Source organism: Hylobates moloch, unplaced genomic scaffold, assembly GCF_009828535.3.
Source record: "Hylobates moloch isolate HMO894 unplaced genomic scaffold, HMol_V3 SCAFFOLD_12, whole genome shotgun sequence".
NCBI lineage: Eukaryota > Metazoa > Chordata > Mammalia > Primates > Hylobatidae > Hylobates > Hylobates moloch.
The window spans coordinates 84398824-84416224 of record NW_026652287.1 but is presented as its reverse complement, the minus strand read 5'-3'; positions in this window follow the sequence as shown (position 1 = coordinate 84416224).

Genomic DNA, 17401 nt, shown 5'->3' with positions numbered 1-17401 from the left:
CAATGAGCAATATTTGAGGCAAATCTAGATACTACTACCTACTAAAACTAATAGTGTTTGTAGTAGAAATTAGTGGTTTCAGGTCTGGGACAGTGGAATTTAAAAGTTAACTGGAATATTTTATTGTCCAAGAAAGTGAGAAAATGCTCCCTATTAGTGGAGATCTGTCAAAAAGACATTGGAGTCAGATTAAACAGCTCCGCTGGAAAAATATGATTATCAAAATGAATAATGACTAAAATGAAATCTAAATCTATCGATTTCAAAATAGAAAAAATATACCAGTCCATACTTTTGCTAAATTAAAGTAACAATTAAAAAGTGAGAGAAGAACAAAAGAAAAGCTTTCCTTATAAAAGAATGCTGCTCAGTAAGCTGTGGACTTCATTTCTCTAAAAATTAAGGGCCTATTTTATAGAAGACATCCATGGACTTCACACAAATAAATTTAAAAATAAGTATGATGGAATTTTCTTATCTGAAACTTCCTGTTTGTTGATGAGCATTCATAACGAGCTATTATTTGAAATGTTCATAAAGAATAGTGGCATAGGCTCATTTGGAAATTGGTATAATTGCAAGTCACAAAAGCTTTTGCAAATGTAAGTAGGACAATATGTATCTACTTTAAATTTTATGAGCAAAGATAATTATTTTAAATATGCATAACATCATAAATGATGGACTGTCAAATATACTTTAGAAAATGCAAAGATTAAAATACTAACCTATGCCTCCTTAAAAAAAATATTATCTTTCTACTACCATTATAATAAAATTCAAACCTCTTAGCAGATCCTATGAGACCCTGCCTAACTGGCCCTTCCCACTTCTACTTTCTTATTTTGCTCTGTTCATGTCAGCCCTCTGTCATATTAAAAAACCTATCACGCTCTTACCTTCATCAAAATCTACTTGCCTTTTGACCCCACTTGTGATGATTTTCCTCTATATCTTCTCACGACCATTTTTATTCCCGCTAGTTTTGGTTCGCAAATTATATTTTCCTGACCACCTCATGCTCTCAGTTTTTTTATTCTCTCTCATTAAACTATTATTCCTTCGGATATATTTTTAAAATCTGTCAATATTTACTTTTGTTTTGTTCCTGTCTCTACTAAAAGTACAAAAATTAGCAGACATGGTGGTGGGCAACTCTAATCCCAGATACTCAGGAGGCTGAGGCAGGAGAATCCCTTGAACCCAGAAGGTGGAGGTTTCAGTGAGCTGAGATCGTGCCACTGCACTCCAGCCTGGATGACAGAGAGACTTCATCTAATAAATAAATAAATAAATAAATAAATAAATAAGATACAATAATGACTCAATGTGAGTTACTATTATTAATGACTCATAATTCAGAATAAATAATTGCTTTATTCTTTAAAGACATTTTATTTAATAAACAAAGCTTTAATTATCTGTATATTAAGTTTAGGAATTTGGTTGGTGCTGCAGTAATTACAAGGATTAATGTGCAGCAGACAGTTACATCTTGAATCTATATTGCACGTCTGGAAAATCACGGTGAGCTACCAAAATTTTGTTTGTATGAAGAATGTAGAAACATCTTATGGGAAGAGATGGGATAGTGAAATTGGCATTAAATAAGAAACCAACTGCACATGCCTAGTAAAATATTGCCTTAGTAGACAGAAGGAAGGAATTCTGAATAAACTCCCTCAATGGTCAGCTTCCTTTCTTAAGAAGGAAAAAGCTTGTTGTTTCTCATTAAAACTTGCCCTTAGCTCAATCCTATGAACTCATATCTGAATTCTGGGAAGAGAAAGACAGGTGCAATAAGTTAAAAATGATGCAACTGTTTTTAGACAAACTTCTGTGAGATGTTGGGATCAGAATGTAGCATTATCTTGGGAATAACACAGAAAAGAATGGTATCAAGATTGAGTAAGTTATTAATAGACGTAGTCTCCTTGCTTCAGCCCAATGCTGCCTAAGTTAGAGAAGGGATTGGCAGGTGGATGGCCCCAAACCAAGTGTCTGTCTGGATAACAGTTATCCTGACCCTCAGAGGAAGATGAGAGCTTCAAGCTGTCCTCTTACAGCACTCATTAGATAACTCCCTGAGCTCTAAAAGGTGAGAAAGAAGACTTCCTGAGGAACTAGTATTCGTGATTGTGGATGGAAAAAGAAAAATTTTGTTTATCACCATGCGACTCAATTTTTACTTCCAGGTCATTATGACCCAAGGGTGCCCATAGCTTCTTGTTTCATGGAATACACAGATGAATTCATCTACTAGTATATTGTACAACATTTTGAGGCCAAAAATGTACATGTTTTTGAAGAGCTCTCAAACATTCATAGGACAGGTATCAGCCTTACAACTTTCTTTAACTGAGTGTTTCTAGAAACTAAATTTAAATAGAAAGCATGACAAATAAGGTATAACCGGAAAAGTTAAAAGATAAACTGTCTCTATCAAGGGAGTGGAGATGTACTTTGGAGAAGAAAAATTTTGAAAAGGACTCAAATAAAAGACGTTGTGGAGTATTATCATTTGTACAAAAAAAAAAATAAAATAGACTGTTGGCTTACTGAAGTCCTCATAGCTGCCAGAATTTTTACTAGGAAGTAAAAAGAAACATTTTCTTATATAAGCACTTCACCAATGAAGATCAGCAAAGAACACTTAGAAAATTCCTGACTTTTAGTTTGAAAAGAGATTAAAGAAAATAGCACAATGCTGAAAGCATGCATTATTTTAAAAATGTGCTATGGTTTTGATAACACCTATTTTATTATTTTGACTTCCACCTGATTGGTAAATTTTCTATCCAACAAAATTCTAAAGTTGCCTCAGTGATTTGTGCTTTAAGAACTTTAAACATGCAGGGGAATTTTAAAGTATAGAATAAATCATCAACATATTTACTAATACTTACGATTATTAAGGTAATAGAATTTCACTTACAAGTTGAATGAGACAAAAAAGTGTTTCCAAAATATTTTTATAAATTGACACACATACAAGTAAGGTTTGTGGTCTCCAGTATAAGCACTTGTATTCACTCAACAACATTTCTATAATTTCTACACTTCCCGATGGTATCCAGAAGTTACATTATGTGGTTTTCTGAGAGGAAAGACCCTAAACATGCTCTCTCTGTACCATAATCCTTAGGAATCTACTTCATCCTTTAACCTCCTTCCAAGTAATTTTATTTTATTAATTGCACAAATTTTTGCAATGTTGGGGATTGTTGAACTTAGTATTTTGTTTTCTTTTGATCAGGAGGTGTTAGACTTTATTGCCTGAAGTGGTACCATTTGTTCTCTGTGAAATATGGTTAGCATCACCTTACTTTTTTATTAAGTGTATATTTATAACCTTTAGAAGCAAATGTACTCTATCCACATGGCTAGCGTTTATTGTTTTATGTTCTGCACGCAAAGCTGCTTTTCTTAATAATAAGAAACAGCTGTTGTAAGCACAACAATGAAAGCAATGGGTCATACATGCTTAAATTAGATACAAAGGGAGTCCAAAAGGGCTAAACTCTTTAATTCTGTCTCACTCTTCCATGATTAATGCACTCTAGAAAGAACAGTTATACACTGTTGAGATTTAACAGATGCTAAAAAGAACCCATTCCAGTGTACATTTGTTAGGCAGCTGTATTTTACACCAGCAGTTATTACAATGTGGAGTCAATGTTTCCATGACAGTAAGTAAAGTAAAATAATGGAAAATATTAATGTGACACATAAATGCAATCAATCAATTCTATGGTGTGTGTATACACACACACATACACACACACACACATACTATATATATATATATATATATATATATCTCACAAAGATATCAGTACATTGCTTTGTTTTTACATCAGTTTATGTGGATCACTCATGTCATCTAAAGCTTAGTTATTTGCACAACAACAACTGAGTAACTGAACCATGTATGATAGTGGTTACAAGACATGTGGAGCTATGTATATTTTGGGTAAAACTAGAAATAAACTTAGAATTCATGGTATGTATTAATACTATCTGGGAAGAGCAAAAATTTTGTTTCTATTTTAATGTCTGTTTTCATGGATTTGAAAGTCATCTTTTGATTATGTAGTTCATATTTTAAACCTAAAATTTTCATATTAAGAAAAATAAGAGATAAAATCAAGTCATTTCTGATGCATACGTTTTCTACTTTGGAAGGAGGCAGAGTTATATATAAAATAATGTCTACAAAGTATTTACAAAACATGGTTTTAAAAAATTCACAGTTAAGAATACAGGTTTGCCCATATTTCCATTCACATAGTTAATTGTTAACATACAGTCCTTTCAGTTTTAAAATATATTTTTCAAATGTGTATTAAAGAAGGTAAAATAGTTTTTTTCATATATGAACTGGAGCTCTGTATATTTGAGTACATGTATAATTCTTCACTTCTGTAATATACAGAAGCACTTTGGGTCCTTTGATGTTAGCTGAAAGTTTTAATGTAACTTTACGTATACTAAATAGACATTGTTGGTGCTCTGAAATGAAATTATTTTTGAATGACTCAAGAGTCACAATAAATAACTGCTGCATCTATGTCTTATTTTGAAAAGTGCTACCTAAAGACAGAAATACCATTCAACCCAGCAATCCCATTACTGGGTATATAACCAAAGGAATATAAAACATTCTGTCATAAAGGCACATGCACACATGTGTTCATTGCAGCATTATTCACAATAGCAAAGACATGGAATCAACCTAAATGCCTATCAATGATAAACTGGATAAAAACAACGTGGTACATATACACCATGGAATACTATGCAGCCATAAAAAAGAATGAGATGATGTCTTTTGCAGGGACATGGATGGAACTGCAGGCCACAATGCTTAGCAAACTAACACAGGAACAGAAAACCAAATACTGCATGTTCTCACTTATAAGTGAGAGCTAAATGATGAGAACACGTGGACACAGAAAGGGGAACAACACACACGTGGAACTTTTGGAGGATGGAGGGTGGAAGAGGGAGAGGATCAGGAAAAATAACTAATGGGTACTAGGCTAAATACCTGGGTGAGAAACATTCTGTACAACAAACCCCCATGACACAAGTTTACCTATGTAACAAACCTGGTCATATACCCCTGAACTTAAAATACGAGTTAAAAAAAATCCAGAAACATTACATCTCAATAGCACAAAAACAAATGACCCAATTTAAAAACGAGCAAAGGACTTGAAGAGACACTTTAAATGTTCAACAGGTACATTATAAATTCTCAACATTACTATTTATCAGGAAACACAAATCAACCAATGAGGTTCTCACCTTACACCAGTTAGGATAGCTGTTATAAACAAGACAAACAAACACAAAAATATAACAAATGTTAGGATGTGGAGAAATTATAACCTTCTACACTATTTTTGAGAATGTAAAATTATTCAGCTGCTATGAAAAATAGTATGGAGATTTCTCAAAAATAATCAAAAGTAGAACTGTAATACAGTCCAGCAGTCCTACTTCTGAGTATGTACCCAAAGAATTGAAATCTGGATCTGGATGAGCTATCTGCACTTCAATGTTTTGTGTAGCATTATTCACAATAGCCACATTATAGAAACAAACCAAATGTCCATAGACAGATGAATGGATAAATAAAATGTGGTATATACACACAATAATATATTATTCGGCTTTTAAAAATAAGGAAATCCTGACACTTGAAACAACACAGATGAAACCAGAGGTCACTATGCTAAATGAAATAAACCAATAATAAATGAACAAATACTGCATGATTCCACTTATACAAGGTACCTAAAGTCCTCCAACTCATAGGAGCAGAGAATAGTGGTTAGCAGGGGTTGGAGGATGGGCAGTTGTTGTTCAATTAGTATGAAGTCTGAGTTATGCAAGATGTATTAATTCTAGAAATCTGCTGTACAGCATAATGTCTACTGTCAACAATACTGGACTATGCACTTAAAGTTTTGTTAAGAGGAGAGAGCTCATGGACTATGCACTTAAAGTTTTGTTAAGAGGAGAGAGCTCATGTTAAGCATTCTTAACACGGACACACACACACACACACACACACACACACACACACACACGCAGAAACAAGGAAATTGGGAGGTGATGGATAGTCTATTACCTTGGTTGTGGCGACGGTTTCATGAATGTATGCACATGCCCAAACTCATCAAATTGTAAGCATTAAATATGTTCAGTTTATTGCATATCAATTATACCTCAATAAAGCTATTAAAAAAAGAGTTACAGTAAGATCTAGAGTTGTACTGCCTGCAATTCTGTATCTTTGTAATAGAACACTAAACACAGTCATGGATCACTTAATGACAGGGATATATTCTCAGAAATGTGTCATTGGGTGATTTCATATTGTGAGAATATCACAGAGTGTGCTTACACAAATCTAGATGGTAGAGCCTATTACACGCCTAGGCTATATGGCATAGCCTGTTCCTCCTAGGCTACAAACCTATACAGCACGTTACTCTATTGGGCACTGTAGGCAACTGTAATATAACATTGAGTATTTGTGTGTCCAAACATAGAAAAGGTACAGTAAAAATACAATATTATAATCTTCTGAGACCACAGCTGTATATAAGGTCAGCCATTGAGTAAAAAGTTGCTACAGGGCATGTGACTGTACTATATACTGTATTATAAATATTTCCCCTTTTACTTAACAATGTGCATATATCATATGTGCTAATGCATACTGAATATAAATTATCTAATTATTACATATTAAAATAATTTAAATAGTTAACAAATCATTTTACTAATAAATAATGTCTCTTTAAAAATCTTTGAATGAGTAACTTAGAATATTAATATAATAAACACATCTAGAATATTGTTTCACCACAAAGGAAATACATTTACCTACTATTTCTTACAAAAATATTGAGATGAAATTTTAGATAAATTACTTTTTCAGAAGGTAATTGGTAATAATTACAGACAATTTTTGTTGTTGTTTAGAGAATTATCCATGCACTCTTCTAATAATATGTGACATGAGGGCTGGGCGTGGTGTCTCACGCCTGTAATCCCAGCACTTTGGGAGGCCGAGGCGGATGGATCACGATGTCAAGAGATAGAGACATCCTGACTAACACGGTGAAACCCCGTTTCTACCAAAAATACAAAAAAAAAATTAACTGGACATGGTGGCGGGGGCCTGTAGTCCCAGCTACTCGGGAGGCTGAGGCAGGAGAATGACGTGAACCTGGGAGGCAGAGCTTGCAGTGAGCCGAGATCGCCCCACTGCACTCCAACCTGGGCGACAGAGCGAGATTAGGTCTCAAAAATAAATAAATAAATAAATAAAATAAAAAAGTGGTTTGGAGTCAATACTCACTCTTTCCAAAAGGAAATCACTGTTCCTTTTTCTGTCATCATAAATTAGATTTTCCTTTTATGAAATTCTTATAAATAGAATAATCCTGTATGAGCCTTGTTGCTGCTGGTATGTTTGGTTATTATAATATTTTTAAAAATTCGTTTATGTTATTGCAGAGTAGTATTGAATCACATGAATGCACCATAAATGTTTTATCCATTCACTTGTTGCTGTCCATTTTATTTGGGTTACAACAAAATACCGGCTTCTATGAATAAAACTGCTAGAAATATTACCATGCAAGTCATTTTATGAGCATATGCTTTAATTTTGCTCAAGTAATAACCTGGAAATTTAATACATTTTATAGGTTAGGTGTGTATTTAACTTCATATCAATATGCTGAAATGGTTTCCAGAATGGCTGTGTCATTTTACTCTTCCATCAACAATGTATTAGAGGTCCATTTTCTCCACATCATCACCAACATTTTGTTCTGTCACTTATTTTCAATTAGCTACTCTACTGTATATGAATTAGTGTTATATTGAATTTATGTGACAAATAGAATAAATTATGATGTTGACAACCTATTCATATGATTATTAGCTCTTCATATACCTTAGTTTTGAAATGTGTGGTGAAATATAAAGCTAAACATAAAAGCTAGAAAAATAAAGTTATAACACAAACATAAAAGGAAATCTTTGTGATCCTGGGTTATGCAAAGATTTTTTAGGGGACCCAAAATAATAAGTAATTAAAAATAATTTATTTTCAATTATAAGTAATTTTCTATTTTTATTGTATTTACAGCAATAAAGGGCTTTTATAAAAAATATGTAAATAACAGTTGTGAAGCAATAATTTTAAAATGCTGTTTTTTTTTAATTGAAGAGGACTAAAACATTTTCTCAAATAATATATGCAAGTGACCAAGGAGCACAAAAAATCTTTAATAGCATTAGACATGCAAATTAAAAGACTAAAGTACCATTAGAAGGATTTAAACATAAAAGACTGGCAACACCAAATGTTGGAGAAAACTAGGAGTTTCATACATTTTTGGCTGTGGTATGAACCGATGCAACCACGTGAAAAACAATTTGGCCATTTTGTCATAGAAGTTGAACATCCACTTATACAACAGTGCAGTAATTACAATCTCATATATGTAACTAAGACAAATGAACAAATATGTTTATAAATACTTTGTATGTTAATTTTCATAATAGCATTACTCATAATATTCAAAACTCAGAAACAACCTAGAGTACCATCAATAGGAATATTAAATGCTATATACATATATTCATGAAATCTAATACAACACAGCAATTAAAAGGAACAAACTATTGATACATGTAACAACATGGATAGTTCTAAAAAATACTGAGTTGAGTGACAGAAGTCAAACACTGAAGAGAACATACTCTAAAACTCTATTTATATGAAAATGCATATGGGTCTTAGGTTGCTCCCACATTGATTGAGGAGGAGACTACGAAAAGCGTTATTTCCTAGGGTTCATCTTAAAATTCTACCTACTGCACTAACATAGGGTGATAAATATCAAACCAGTGGTTGCCTCTGGAATGGGGGAGTAACTGAGGAGAGACACAAATACATTTGGGTGATGAAAATGTTTGGGGCCTTTATTTACAGTTTTCAAGACAGATTGAAGAGTACCCTTAGGATATGAATGTTTCTCTGTTTGAAAGAAAAAAAAATACAGAATAAAATAATAACATCTATTTATACACAAGTATGTATATGCTGAACATTGTATTAAGAATAACATAATAATATATTTTAATCTTCACAATTACCCTTTATGGTGAATATTATATTTATTCCCATCTTCCAGATTAGGAAACTGAGACTCATATATCTTAAGTAGTATGATTAAGTTCTGATGATTAATATATAAGAAATCAGTGTTGAATATTATATTTGTATAAATGTAGAGACAAATATCCTATATAGCCTTTCTCTAGAAGGCTAAATTAGTGGATATATTTGGATTTTATATTAGTGGATAACTTTCCTTTCAAAGATTCAACTTATTCTAATATATATGATAAATCTGATGATGATTGGGAATGGAATTATATTGATTGTTTAACAGTAGGTTAATTGACACGTAAGAAAGCAGATGGAGCTATGGGGTAGGTGAAAGTATAGAGTGTCCTGAATTGACAGAAATATATGGGTTTTTTTTACCAGTACGCCAAGTAATGCTTTTCTAGTTTCTGTTGTTCAAGAATTCTAGTTTCTTGTTAAAGCAATTATTTTTATATGGCCGACTTGCCAGTTGTACAGGTTAATGGCATATACACTTACATAATAATTTATTTGCAAAGCACAGCAAGCAAGTTCTGTGAGTTTGTTCTGGGTCAAAGTTTCAAATGCTGATTGTTGTTTATTGGGAGCACAGAAGACAGTCCAAGACTTGACAATGGTTATATTAGTTTTGGTTACCAGAGTGGTTATTCATATCTGGAAGGTTGAGGCAACAGTTACTGAAATTTAATGAGTAATGCTTTCTAATTGTAATCTTTATAGTTAATCAGCAAAGCTGATTAACACAATCATATGTGTTTATGAGTATTGGACCCAGTTATTGCAAGAAAAGACAATTTTATTGCAGAATACCATCAGCAAGTTAACACCATTAAGGCTTATTGGCATTCTCTCCTGCTTTGCAAGGACATCTGCCATGCATGCAATGTGGTCCTTTCCATCAACTTAGAACACAGGAATGTCATTACAGTCTTATAAATTTACTGAAAAAAAAAGACAAAAAGTTATTGGTGAAAGTAGAGAAGCGAAAAGTCATTTTAGTAGTCTTATTACTTTGTACTCATGTGATAATTAATGTGATTATACTACTTCCTGCACAGATCTTGCTTTTATGAGGAGGGGTAGGAAAGAATATACTCAGGTTTGGGGGGTTTGGGGATGATGGTTGTTTCAGCTGACGTTCAATTAAGAAAGTACAATCACTATGAGGATTATGGGATAGATACTTATTACAGGAATTAGAGTTTGCCCAATTGTGGGAGGAGATGGAGACACAAGGTATGAATGGTAACTGAAAGATCAGAGAAAAGATACTCATTAGCCCTGACACAGAAGAAAAAGGGTGTAGCTTTCTGGGAAACCTGAAAATTAGAAATATCTATATCCAGCTGCTTGATTAAAACTAAAGAAAGGGATTTTTGTGGAAATTTAGATTCTTCATGGTTTCTGCCACTATAAGATTACAGCAAATTTCCTGGTAGGGGCTTGTGTCAGGAAAGATAGCAGTAGGAGAGGAGAGTTGCCTAAGTGGGAAAGGTGGAAGACAAATTTGAACTCATTCTTAAACCTACACCTGCCTCTTACCATCTCAGAATGACCTTCAGAGAGTGAAGGTCATTAATTTTTGAGTCTCCAATTTTGTGTGTATTTACTTTTGGCCAACTCTATGCTGACACTTTAAAAGAAGAGCAATTATAGCTAACATAGTTTTTGGCAAAACCAAATCAATGATAGAATAATCTAGCATGCAGGAGAAGGTCAACTTCTGGAAAGCACGTTGAGGTGATGGAAAAGCTTAGTTTAAGTGTATACCACATCCTGAGAGATCAGTCAGAAACTGGGTTAGCAACAAGGCATATGGAATTCTAATATGAGTGAGCTTAAGAGAGGTGTTCTTGGGAAAATATGACATTAGAGACAAGATAGATGTCCCAACGGTAAAGAATTATGTTTTAATTTGACAGAATTTAACTTCATTTCTTTGAACAGCTCTTTTTTTATGGTGCAATCTGAAAGATGCACCTTTCTTCCTCTAAGCAGGTGTGAACTTATCACCTTAGGTTTGTCTCCAAGATCATTCTCTTCTATTCTCCACTTCAACATTTGTGTTCCATGGCCTCATAATTGTATTCCCTTGTGAAAATTATATATCTGCACACATGCATACATCTCTAAACAACATTTAATCTGTTTGCAAGTGTCTCATTAATATTATTCTACTACAAAAGTCCTTCTAAAATGTTCTTTTTTTCCCTTAATATTTGCTTTGAGATTTGTTTAAGTTGGTAAACGTGCTTTAATTTATACATTTTAATTGTTATATTATTCCATTTATTTTATGTATAAGCCATATATACTGAATTATTCATTTTAGTATATTCTATCGTAGACACTCAGCAAAATAAAATTATCATTGTACTGTTATTGGGCATTTTGTTTGTTTCCAAGATTTCACTGTTGTCTTCAATGCTGCCATAAACATTCTCAAACCTTTGACCTTGTGCATGCGTAAAAGCTTTTCTGAAATGTGTAACTACCGTTCAAGATCTAGGAACAACTGATCTTGACTGTTGGATCAAGGATGTGTTGCTGAAGAAGATGACATTGAGTAGGTCTGCAAGGATGATAGGCTTTGAGGAGTTGGAGATGGAAGAAGGACATCTGGAATGAGAGGAGCAAGAAGGGACAGGTCTTATAGAAAGCAGAGAGGAGAAACAGAGGGAGGTGCATACTGACAGAGTCTGCTGTTGCTCAAAGTGTTGCCCTTAGTAGAGACAAACCCTAATTGTGTCCAGATGGAATGTACAGAAGTTAGAAACTGATCGTAAAAACTTCGAGATCCAAAAGATAATGCCTACAGTATGTGGAAAGAATAAAAGATTAAGAAAATTTTGAGAATCAACCCAGAGTCCCAGAAATATTTACTGTGGACAGAGCTAAATCTGAAGGCGGATTGAATACCCTTAGTGTTCTTTGACCCAGTTGGCCAATAGTATTCATCGTAGCTGGGGAATATTTTACATTGGAGATCCCAAAGATGAAGTTCCCACTTCTGTAGTTAGAGGTGAGTGAACCCATATGCCATGGTGAAACATTTTCTGATCTTGTTTCTCAAAGTTAGTTTTGCTACATAAATAATGTATTTCAGATGTTTGCTTCTATATTCTGTCTTCCCCTAATCTTCAATTCATCCTGAGAACTAAAGGTTTATAGTTCATAGTTTTCATAAAGGATCTGTGACCTTTTATAAAATGTGGGGCATATTATTACCTATTCCTAAAACCTCACAGCTAACCACTCAAAGACAGGTCATTGGAATAATTCCCATTTTAAATATGTAAATATTGGACTGCCAGTTAGAGCTAAATAGTGTTATTTAGTGGAAGGTAAACAGACAAAATTATTTAGACCTTGGAGTGAACATTGGAGCTTTCATTCTCATGGAAGTGAGAACTCTAAATGTGAAACCTTGGAATTCATTTCAGGTGACCATTCTACACTAATCATAGCCACTCAAGCACCATGACTGTGATTGGCTAGATAATAGACACATGACTTGATTTTGGCCAAAGTAACATGCTCTAAAGTCTCTGGGAAAAGTTTCTTCACTCCTTAAAAACTCAAGGAAATTATCCCCTCCACTTGTTCTAGTAGTTGTGTCAAAAAGTGATGCTTAGAACATTAACAGACATATTGCTACCTTCCATATGATATTTATTAAGGATGTCAAATTGGAGAGTAGAACAAAACTTGAGATACTTATGACCATGTTGAGCAACTAATTAGCTAACCTTGGAAACCAATCTCCTCACAGACTTCCAATGGTCTTTATTCTCTGTACATTTGAATTTCCATCTACTATCATTTCTTTTCAGATTAAAAGATATTTTATCATTTCTTGTAGTGACAAGCTCTTTCAGTTTTCATCTTTTATAAAAAATGTCATTTAAACATTGCTTTACAAAGTATTTTTACTGCATATAAACTTTCTGTCAACAATTTTATCTATTTTTCGGTTTGTTCTTTGTTGTTGTTGTTGTTATTTTTTAGTTTTAGCACTTAAAATGTCACTTAAAAATAAATGACTTCTGGTTTTGACTATTTCTGATGAAAAGTAAACAGAATCTGTTTTCTTTGTTCTCGAGTAAATCATTTTTTTTTCTCCTATGAATCTCGTCGAGGCTTGGTTTTAGGCTCTTTTTTGGGGAGGTAGATCAAGAGTAGTCTGACTCCTATCTCTCATCGTACACAAAAATCAAATAAAAACGGATTAAAGACAATCTGAGGCTGAAACCATGAAATTACCTAAAAAAAAACCTTTAAGGTAACTACTAAGATAATTGGAATCCCACTTTGTCTGATATTAATATAACCAGTCCAATTTTCTTTCAGCTGGACCTTTTGCCACATATTTTTATATTCTTTTACTTTTATCTATGTCTTTGTACATAAAGGGTGTTGCATATGAGGGTGTTGGCTTTGTATCAAACTGGACAAGAGTTGTCTTTTAATTGGTGTGTTCAGACTATTTACATTTAATGTAATTATTCACATTGCTGGGTTGAAATCTACAATCCATTGGTACTTTTGTTGTATATCGTCGATCTTTTTTGTGTCTTTGTTCCTCTTTATTTTTTTTTCTGTCAGCTTTTTGTTGTATTTTTATAAAACCCTTTTAGCTTCACTATTGGCTAATAGTTATTAATTATGTCTATTTTCCTACTTTTATTTAGTTACCTTAGAGTTTACAGTAAATATTGTTATAATTAATCTTCAAATAATATTATACCACTTCATATATTGCTTCATAATTTTGTAAAGGGATAGTTTCAATTCCCTCCTTCTGTCATTTGTGTTACTACTGTAAATCAAAGGTTCCAAACAAGTGTCCTTATACAAGGGAATTGAAAGAGCTACTCTTGTGATACCAACAAACATTTGGGGAGTAGAAACATTATTGGATCAAAAGGTTAAAAGGGGCTATGGAAATTCCAGAGAATATAAGCAAAATTGAGTCAGGAAAAAAAAATTGGGCAATCATACAATTATAACACAAAAATAAAGATTTTAAAAATCAGCTTGAAAACTTAATACAGATATTACATATATATACTAGAATGTAAAATAAGCACAAAATCAATTTCTATAATTCAATATTAGTTTAGGAAGCAAGAGGATTAACCTGTATAAATATTTGAAAGAATATTTTCAAAAAGTTTAAAATTTCCATCGAAAAGGTTTTATTGGGGAATGGTTTAGATTTCTTTTCTCACTTTAGACTAAGAAATGCCTGGTTTCCCTGATTAGCCTTTGAATTTTATTTTTTGCTGAGTATACTTTTTAACGATATAGACATTCTAGAATTTATTTTACCTTTGAATTAGATTGGTAATTATTTTATTCATTTGATAGTGTGCTCCATAAAACACCACACTAGGCAATATAAATGATAAAATCCAATAACTTTACTTTGAATCAGATCACTTTACTTTGAATCAGAATGTAGTGAGGTGAGTGCTATTATAGAGAGAAACACATTTTATAGAAATAATGCTGAGATAGCACCTAATATTTCCTACTAAGGTGATATGTTACTATAATCTCATCATCAAACAGATTTAAATCACATCAATTGCTCCAAATATACCATTTACAGCAAAGTGATCCAGTTGAAGGACTCCAATTGCACATAGGCTTTGTGTCTCTTTTGTCTCTTTCAGTCAAGAACATTTACTTACTCTTTTCTTAATTTGCATGATGTTGAAGTTTTTGAAGATTATAAGGCCAGTTATTTCACAAAATTTTCCTCTATTTGAGTTTGTCTGCTATTTCTTCAGGATGAGATTCATGTTATGCATTTTTGGCAACAGTAGAGATGTTATGCCTTCTTATTGCATTCTATGAATGGACACACAATGACAATTTGTCCCATTTCAGGTGAAATTAACAGTAATCACCTAATGAAGGTGGGGTCTCCAGGCTTCTGCACTACAGATACTCAGTTTTTTCTCTATGTAAATAAGCATTTCATGGAGGGATACTTTGAAGCAACATAATTATCCCATTCCTCATCATATGATGAACTTAATTATTTATTTATGTCAGTGTAGCTTCATCAGTCTTTATTTTAATCAATGGTTTATAAGCCACTAATATAATGATTCCTTTTGATGCTCAGGATGTTCCTGTTTTGATCAGTGGGAGATTCTTTGAACTAATTTTTGGGTTCTTTTGACATGGCTGTATCATTCTTTAGTCACTTTCTTATATTCTGGAATAACAAGATGTTCAACACTCATTTGTATTTTTCTTTTCCCCTAGGCTTGGCATCACCCATTTCTCCAAAGGAGCTCCAATTTCATTTTCAGTAAAAATTGGTATATAAGGCCAAGTTCTGAGGTGTGCATGTTAACTTTCAGCCCTTTTGGTGGACAAAGCTGGTAAGTAAATACATCCTTTTACATTTATTTCTCTACTTATTTACATTTATGACGTTTTAGGGGTTATACCCAAGAACCAAAAGGCAAATGAAATAAAAACAAAGATAAATAGCTGGGACCTAATTAAACTAAAGAGTTTTTGCATAGCAAAAGGAAGAGTCAGCAGAGTAAACAGACAACCCACAGAGTGGGAGAAAATCTTCACAATCTATGAATCTGACAAAGGACTAATATCCAGAATCTACAACAAACTCAAACAAATCAATAAGTAAAAAAAAAAAACCCATCAAAAAGTGGGCTAAGGACATGAATAGACAATTCTCAAAAGAAGATACACAAATGGCCAACAAACATATGAAAAGTGCTCAACATCACTAATGATCAGGGAGATGCAAATCAAAGCCACAATGTGATACCACCTTACTCCTGCAAGAATGGACATAATAAAAAAATCAAAAAACAGCAGATGTTGCCTGGGATGTGGTGATCAGGGATTAGTAAAGAAGTCAAACTGTCCATTTGCTGATGATATGATCGTTTACTTGAAAACCCTAAAGACTCCTCCAGAAAGCTCCTAGAACTGATAAAACAATTCAGCAAATTTCCAGATTCAAGATTCTACACTGCTGGTGGCAATGTAAACTAGTACAGCCACTATGGAAAACAGTGTGGAGATTCTTCAAAGAAATGAAAGTAGAGCTACCATTTGATCCAGCAATCCCACTACTGGGTATCTACCCAGAGGAAAAGAAATCATTTGAAAAAGGTACTTGCACATGCATGTTTTTAGCAGCACAATTCACAAGTGCAAAATTGTGGAACCAACCTAAATGCCCATCAGTCAATGAGTGGATAAAGAGACTGTGATATATATATATATATATATATGGAAGAGTGGGAGGGGGGCGAGGGATAAAAGACTACAAAAATGGTGCAGTATATACTGCATGGTTGATGGGTGCACCAAAATCTCACAAGTCACCACTAAATAACTTACTCATGTTACCAAATACCACCTGTACCCCAATAACTTATGGAAAAAGAAGTTAGCTACTTCCAAGGTACAATGGGAGTATGAGTATTGGGTAAATGCTCCTGTTGCAAAAGGAAGACATTAGCCATAACGAAGGGGTTACAGGTCCCATGCAAGTTCAAAACCTATCAGGAGAGTCATTAAATCTTAAAGTTCTAAAATAATTTCCTTTGACTGAATGTCTCATATCCAGGGCACACTGATGCAAGGGGTGGGCACCACCCAATCAGCTGCCAGCACCACTAGGACAAACCAGGTGGAAGAAGATGGGATAACCATTCTTGCTGAGTCTTCTGGTTTTCATATTTTTCCTGTGCTGGATGTTTCCTTCCATTCCATCAGACTCCAGGTTCTTCGGCCTTTGGATTGCTGGACTTATACCAGTGGTTTGCCAGGGTCTCTCAGGCCTTCAGTCACAGACTGAAGGCTGCACTGTTAGATACCCTACTTTTCAGGCTTTTTGGACTTAGACTGAGCCACTACTGGCTTCTCTCTTCCCCAGCTTGCAGACGGTCTGTCATGGGACTTGGTCTTGTGATCCTGTGAGCCATTTCTCCCTAACAAACTATTCGCCATATATACATATCTCCTATGAGTTCTGTGCCTCTGGAGAACCTGGACTAATATAGGAGAATAAATAAGAAGAAACAAGCACATGAAAAGTTGTTCACCCTTATTAGCCACTAGTTAAATACAAATTAAATCCACAACGATAGGTCAGTACACACCTATGAGAATGGAATAAAGAAAATAGCAATGACACTG